The sequence below is a fragment of the Macrosteles quadrilineatus genome, unplaced genomic scaffold (genome assembly GCF_028750875.1).
Source record: "Macrosteles quadrilineatus isolate MER2022 unplaced genomic scaffold, UCM_ALF_1.0 Scaffold_3__2_contigs__length_128488019, whole genome shotgun sequence".
Classification (NCBI taxonomy): Eukaryota; Metazoa; Arthropoda; class Insecta; order Hemiptera; family Cicadellidae; genus Macrosteles; species Macrosteles quadrilineatus.
The window spans coordinates 15,142,295-15,150,424 of record NW_026542596.1 but is presented as its reverse complement, the minus strand read 5'-3'; the positions used below and the strand labels follow the sequence as shown (position 1 = coordinate 15,150,424).

Here is an 8,130-nt window from a genome sequence, read left to right as displayed (position 1 = left end):
CGTTTATAACCTCTCATTGCCACTGACAGTGATGCAACGAAACATTGTATCAAACACTAATTGCGCCAATCAACAATTAAATTGGCCTGAACAGCTGATTAGTTGAATTTCGAATCATTACAATTTTACTTTTCCTCTCTCAATCCTTGAACCTCATTGGTCCGTTACCCGTGTTGTTATGAGTACTTATTTATATGTTGTTTATATGTTATTGTTATGTTTATTTATATGTATTATTTATTATGTTGTCATGGGTGCTTATTTATACCTGAGTATGAACGCAAGGTGAGTGTAGAATGGAGTGAGATTATATGTATTTATACTACAAAACTCACTCAACTGGTTAGTTTTCACACAAAAAATTTGTATTTTTCTTGTAAAAATCGTGAATTCCTTTGCAAAAAATAAACAAATAAATAAGAAGACTCCCGTAGTAGTAAACTAATTAGAGGACAAACATAAAATCAGACAGTAAATGAAAATAGATTCGTTTATTGCTGCTATGGTGTGGTGTAGTGTAAACATTTACCACCAAGAAATGTAAAGAAGACACTCAAATTGTATATCTGTGTGGATTAGAATGATTTAAACATCTAATGCTGTTAAGCCTCAGCATTCCTTTACCTGTAGTTATACTTTCCCGTGTCACAGTCCTATGAATGTACTTGTGTTACAACCGTAGGAGGGGGCAAATGTCAATTAATTATGGCAAAGTCACTTGACATCTCAACCTATGGCACAGTTTTCACTTTGTTCGTTGACATGTTGCTATTTACATGCTTTCTTTAAGAATATTCCTTCCATATTTGATTGAGATCTTTCTTGTTGTTTTAAAGAGTATTTCTATACGTAAGAAGCTGTTGCCGTAATCGACGCCTTAGATCTAGGCTAAGGAAGGACCACTGAACATTCCCGTTTTAGTATTACCATAAGCCTAAAACCCTCAATTTATGACACATCAACTACTAACACAATTGATCACGCTTTTCGAAAACAATATGTTGTTTTATAATTATTTTTTCATTTGCTTAGCAAATTTTTTTTCATTTTTGATGAGACTATTAGTCATGCAAAGGCATACGTCCAAGATCATTCTCTTATCCTCTTTTTAGATTTTAGCGTGCAATATTGCTCATAAAGATTCATGAAACGAAACGTCGAATTAGTAAATCAACTATCAACATAAAGAATGTAACATTTGAAGTCTATTATTTAACACATGTATGTGTTTAATCTTCAATTCACACACTACACACAAAAATACATACATATTAGTGAGACATGGAGTTCATATATGGTAAGGCTAGACAACTTTTTTGACCTAAACGGAATCACGTCAGAATTAAAGAAAAAGCAGTATTTGATCAATTTGTTGGCACCTAAAGTATTTCACGACCTGAGAATTAATCTAAGCCCGTGTGACATTGAGGATAAAAGTTATGACGAAATATGTGAAGCTTTACAATTATTACTGGAACCTAAGGGAAGCATTATTACATATGAATTATCACATGAAATGCATTGGGAGAACTTTTATCGAAGGCACTTGGGTACTCAAATTCTTACATGCACTGCATTTCAAAAGTGAGCCTTATAAAGTCACCTTGTCATTACTTGACCGGTTTTCAAAGCAATAGTTGTAATATATTCAGAACCAGTAAATACAAAAATGCAAGACACGGTAAAGTTATGTAATCTTAAAAAAATACTGAAAGCAATCATAAAGTAACTAAGTTGAAAGTAAAAGTTCTGTTATCGCCAAGGTTAAGGGCAAACAGTGAGACGTTGCGGAGGTATGAGATAGTGGTAGTATTTCAGTCCCACAGCACGGGTGAACGCCCCACTATCTACCTTGCTGTCACCCGGTCATTTGTAATGAGCGGGTAGGTCCACTTTTACTTCTGGTGACATCGTGGTCGGAACAGCCCTTAACCCCAAAATGCGGGCGGTGACGTCACTATCAGCTGTTAGCGTCACTAATGCATCAGTCAGACTGTGATACAACCATGTCAAGGACCTCTCTGTTGTCTGGTATGTCACCACATATAACATAATCATCCAGGTGAGAACTATCCTCATAATGTGACCCACTGTAATAACCTCAGAATACCCCCGTCGCAGCAAACCTGCAGACTAAGGGAATTTCCATTAGCCTGATAGGATTTACACTAAAATGCCCCCTTAAAAATATCATATTTATTCCCTATTTAAATAGAATTAGTTTAACGAGTACTTAGGTTTGCTGCAACAGGGAGGGTAAAAAGGTGTTCCTTTAATGTTAATAGTTTATTAAGAAATGAATGTATTTTCCAAATTTGATCACAATATGTTCATAAACAAGCAAACTACAACAGTTGACTTATAACATAAGACATAAGAATAACATGGGGATTTTAAATTTACAGTTTTTGGAATTTTCTCCGTAACCATTAGGCGCACAACAACGCTTCAACGTACAAAATTATTTGTTTTTTACGCTCTACAAAATGGTTTGAAAAGAAATTGTAAAATTATGTGTTTTTAGAGTCAAAAATGGGAAAACCCTATTTTTACCCCATAAAACCCCCCATAAACCCCCGTTCCCATAGACCGATCATGCTGGTTCGCGAACTCGTTCGAATAAATGTAGATTTACACGTTTGTACCAAATTTCATCTAAATCGGATCATTTTTGATCGAGTTATCGTGCTAACGGATGGTGTTTTTGGCCTCTAGGGACCTCAAAACGAAAAAAATTAATCGGTCCCGGGTCCAGGTCTTACCATGAGTACTACGGTACATCAATAACTTATTCTCTATATGGGAAATTCGATAAAATGCCGAATGTACTGTAACTAATACAACAGCCAGACTACGATATGACCATTGAATAAATAAACACCAAAGAAGGGGAGGCTCGGTCGATTATTGTGATGGTTATGTTTTGTCCTTCCACTTTTATAACCTGTGCTACAACATTAATTATGAATAACTTATTTAAAGTTTATATATGGCGAAGGTAAGCTTTTTTGACCATTCATGATAGAGAATTTCCACAATATATTCTATGTTTATTACCGAGTACCGTACCTCAATACTAACAGGTAGTTGTGAGCCTTTTAAGCTTTATAGTCCAGACAATTCCATCGATCCCATTCAGCACAGATTTTATTTTATTGATACAAAGGATTTTTTACAACCAAGAAGGGTGTGTAACCCTCCTCCCTCTGGCTCTAGTAAAAAACTACCCTTGGTTTAGGGTATGGTGCAGGACTTTAACAGCGGTGAGTCCTTATCTAAATGTTTTGTTATGTTATAACAAAACTTGATGGTTTTTTGGACTAACAACCCAAATTAAATTCTAAGTTATTCGTAGTATTTTAGTATGTGGGGAGCGAGCTGTTGTAGTGGTTAGATTTTAGTGTTAGCGCGGGATTTCAGTCCCTGAGGTCCCGGGTTCGATCCCCGCCAAGTCACCAATGGATTTGATCGAAGTGATGATGCCGCAACCCCTAGGTCTAGCCTGAAGTAATGTGAAAAACAATTCCAGGCTCGTGCCTAGCGTCCTGGGACATAAAAAAATAAAATGTATTTTAGTATGAAACCCAGTAAGTTACCTAACCCTTAGGAAGCAAGCGTGACCAAACGGCAAATTACACCTAGTACCGCAACAATTCATCACGATTTAATTCTGCAGCCCACCTAGTGATAGCAGTACTGTACCTGATCAGATGGACAGGAAGCATTGTTTGGTAGGCTGGGTAGTGCAGTATAGCGTGACCCCCTACCTTGCCCCCCTGGCCCCCCTCGCCCCCCCACGGCACGGTGAGTGAGCGGTGAGCGGCAAGGTGGGACCGTCACATCAGTACACCAGTCCGCCAGCCGCGATGCGATGTGGAGTACAGACTAGTGACTAGTGAAGTGCCTGTGCCAAGTGTAGTGATTCAAGATGGTTTAGTGATCAGTGTAAGTTTTGTGTTGTGATGGTTGTTTTGTTGCACTCTCCCATTGTGATGCCTGAGGAAACTCGGTGGTTTTAAATGTAAATCCTTCATTATTTTGTTCTCTTATGAGACTATTTCTAGTGTTTACATTACTTTTAACCAGTTTTTGGATTTTGATTGATTGTATGATTGAATTAAGTTGGGAATTTATTTATTTTATTAGTTCATTTTGGTCCCTATTTTAGTTTGGTATCCATACTCTTTTGACGTTTGGCCACATGTGCTATGTTTTGCATCTCCCTATACATAAAATTTCCCGTAGTGTTACCAAATCATCCCGTACTTTTCCCCATGATAACCTGCTCCGAACCAAATCTACGCTGGTTCCTTTAAATGTTTTGTTTTGTAAAGCTTTTATTCATATGTTTACGGCATTCCCAACCAATTGTGGTATGTTGCAGTTTTATAAAATAATCAATCAATTTAATTTTATCTTCTTGATTTAACCCAACTCAGTTCTTAAGGATTTCAAAACCCTTACCGTGTTGACGTTTACATCTATTTTTATGAATCTCCCGTAGCTTACTCAACATTTCCCGGTTTCCCGCTACTTTTCCCTCCTTTTCCCAGCGATATCCCGCTATCACACCTGGTGTTCGCGCCATATCTGCGCCGTGGCCAGTTAACCGGTTCCAACTGGTTTGTCCACAACAAGTTTTAAGCCCGTGTCTGATCCTAGTCCTGTACTTTTCCTCTAAAGTCGTCGAGATGAAGCATATCATTAATAAAATTGATTCATGTTTGCCTTTCAATTACCATCGGGCCTGTTAGTAATTTCTTCATTACTTCATGGGAACTTGTCATCCATCGTATGTGCAGAAATGTCCACTTAAACCAGTTTCTGTGTATTAAACCATACACCAAATCGGTTGACAATGTTGAATGGTGTTAGGGGTAAACACAAGATAGTCTTATTTGCATTACTAGATCAATGGTGGTAGAGCGTAGACTGATGTCTACTATATAGTATATGGAGAAAGTATTGTTTTCGTCAAAATTTTCGAGTTTGAGTTTTGAGTGGATATATTCGTTTTGGGTCCCCCTGGACCCAAAAAAGTGGTTTTCGAAGTGATGTCTGTGTGTGTGTGTGTGTGTGTGTCCGTGTGTCTGTGTGTCTGTGTGTCTGGATGTGTACAGAGCCAGAGACTACACCTGTGGTCCGATTTCGATGAAATTTGGTATGTAGGTTCTAATCCATGGTATCTCCAGGCGTTTTTTTCATTTTTTTGAAATTTTGATTTTTAATGGGGATTTTCCCATAAAAATCCATAAAAATCCGGGAAAATCGAATTTTCTCAAAAATGGACCGAACGATTTTGATAAAAATTTAGTATGTTGTAGCCCTTTAAATTCTGAACAAAATGATACAAATCTCATTTCTGTAAAAATTACGGTTCAAAAGTTATGGTAAATTATGTTATTTTCCCATAAAAACCCATAAAATAACAAAAAAGAGGATTTTAGAAAAAAATCCGGTTTTGATTTAACATAGTATGTTATGGTTCTTACAATTTTGACAGTTTTTTTCATTTTTTTCATTTTTTTTATGGGGATTTTCCCATAATACCCCATAAAATAACGAAAAATTATGATTTTCCCGAAAATGGCCCAAACGACTTTGATAAAAATGAAGTATGTTATAGTCCTTTATATTCTGAACAAAACGGCACAAATCCCATTCCTGTAAAAATTACTGTTCAAAAGTTATTGTAAATTATGTTATTTTCCCCATAAAAACCCCATAAAATAACGAAAATTCGGATTTTCCCAAAAATGGCATGAACTATTTTGATAAATATGTAGTATGTTATAGTCCTTAAATTCTGAACAAAATTTTACAAATCCCATTTCCGGATATGAGGTTGTTAACAAACTTATGGGAGAAAGTATGTGTCAGAATGCTGATACCGTTTATTATTTAATTTAGTTCCTTTTGAAAGGCGATCTTTTACATATTATTTTCACCAAACAAGACATTTGGAAGGAATCTTAAACTCATAAATCTTAAACTCACTAAACAAATACAGTTTTAGAAAAAATCTCACAAAGAATGTTTTTTTCCGTGCCTTACAAGTACAACTCTCTTAGCTTTAAAATAGTCATGAGTTCAAATTGAATCCTCTTTAACCCACAGTTTTAAATATACACACCACTCCCAGAACATTTGAATGATTGGTTCTTACTGATAAAAGAAGAATCTATTTCAACCCTAAAAAGGGCGTGGATCGCAATAACTAACCCACTGTCCAAAAGCCCGCCATCGATCAGTATATTGGAGGGAACTAGGTTACGGTGCAAACAGTGTAGGCTAAATCCAAGTTGATGAATGGAAACGGTCCGCATGCAAGACTAATAAAAATGCTGTTGGTAGAAACACGCAACTTGACACGTGGCAAGAGTTTGGAGTACCTCAGGGCAGTGTTTTTGGGCCACGCTTCTTTTGATGCCCCCTCTGGATTTGGTTAAATCAGTACAAATTAATATATTTTTAATGTGTTTAACATCAGGCTTATTGGAGCACCTCAAGGCCTTAGGGCACATTATTCAGATTAGTTGTACTTTCCAAGCTATAATATACATTGACAAATCGTTACTCTTTTGAATCAATTGAATAACAATTTCAAAGTTTACAAGTATTGTTGCAGCATGACTGCAATTTCTATTCATAACTACATCCCAGAATCGGCTTTCCAAAAGAACATTTAAACTATAGAGAACTAATTGCCCTTTATAACAACCTGATTCCGGTGAAGTTCCTGTACTACAAACTTTCGCCTTAATTGGTGACCGAGATGTTAAACTCCCTGGAAACACTGATGGCAACCCTGTTTACATCCCACATTGAATTGCTATTTGTAGCCGTCTACCATGTCACATGTTGCGTAACGGATCAGCTGATAATCTAAACAGCTGACTGGACATGTCAATCTCAGCTGACCACGGTTGATGGCTATGTAGGTCATTAATTGGCCCTTTAAGCAGTAAAAGTAGACCATTATCACAACTGGACGTGTAGTATAGAGTTGTTATGCTTATCTCATTGTTGTTATGTTAGGAGGGAGAAGTTTTTGATCGGACTCACTCTAGGATTATTTAAGTTTATTTCAGATGTTCTCTAAGCGGGTTGAAAGATTGATTCGTGTAAAAACAATTTACACCTTAAATGGGTCCAGAACCGATGTTTTTGCATTTTTATGATAAATTTGGTTCTTCTTCGGGTTACCACTCGTTTTAGTTTTTCTTTACCGGTACTTTCATCGGGGTTTCCTCAAATGTCCTGGTTTTCAAAAAATCGCTTTAGATGTAACTAGCTGTAACCCGCGGGCTTTGCCCCGTTTAACTTCTTAATTTTCAAGATGATCTCGTTCGCATGGCTCAATCACGTCCTGGTTGAAGTTCGTTCGCTACGCTCACTCACCTTTAGGTTGGAGCTCGTTCGCTGCGCTCACTTGCCTTCAGGTTAGCTCGTTCGCTACGCTCACTCACCTTTTGGTTGCAAATTAGCTGTTGTCATAAATGTAAAAGAAATAATAGTGCTGCACCCTGTTGGTAATCCTTGTAACTTTAAATAGAACAGAACCAACTTGTTTAATTGAAACAGCTGTTAAGATTCATGAATTCCATTTCTCCATGGGAAACTCCAGAGCCACTGGGGCGGAGCCTATTGGACGGATCACGAAATTGATGGTGTATAAACCTATTCCATGAAATTCTACACGTATGTACCAAGTTTCGTGGCAATCGGTTCAGCGGTGTCTGAGTTTATCACTGCCAAACAAACAAATATATATATATATATATATACAAACATCCTCTTTTATACTTATAGATGAACTGTTCCGGATTTGAAAGAAATAAACTTTAATGCATTAGTCAAATCATAGACTAAGCAACACAAGGAGTATGATTTATCTATGGTCAAATCAGCTGTTTCAAAGACACAGATAAAGTCATCGGCCGCTGCATGGAGGGAGTGGTGACGCGACCTTCACTCTATTACCTCTTGTTAACACACCTAATTGTTTGCTATTTCACAACCATCCTACTACCATTACACCACGACAAACTCTTCCTCATTCAAACAAGGTGCCATTTTATGTTCGTGTTCCACAAAAGTGTAGCACATTGTCCTAAACTGAGATTTCAG

The 8,130-nt window shown here is 37.0% G+C and overlaps 1 protein-coding gene across 3 annotated transcripts in view; it reads left to right on the top strand.

The window, feature by feature from the left end:
* Window positions 1–3,825: 3,825 nt before the first annotated feature.
* The window catches only part of LOC128991140 (uncharacterized), a 245,629-nt gene continuing 241,324 nt past the window's right edge, over window positions 3,826–8,130 (top strand). For 2 of the 3 annotated variants that reach the window (XM_054413904.1, XM_054413902.1), the window contains exon 1: window positions 3,908–4,021. The gene's annotated coding sequence lies outside the window, so the exon portion shown is untranslated. Of the gene's footprint in view, window positions 4,022–8,130 lie in introns of all 3 variants that reach the window. The other variant, XM_054413903.1, reaches the window with a different exon arrangement.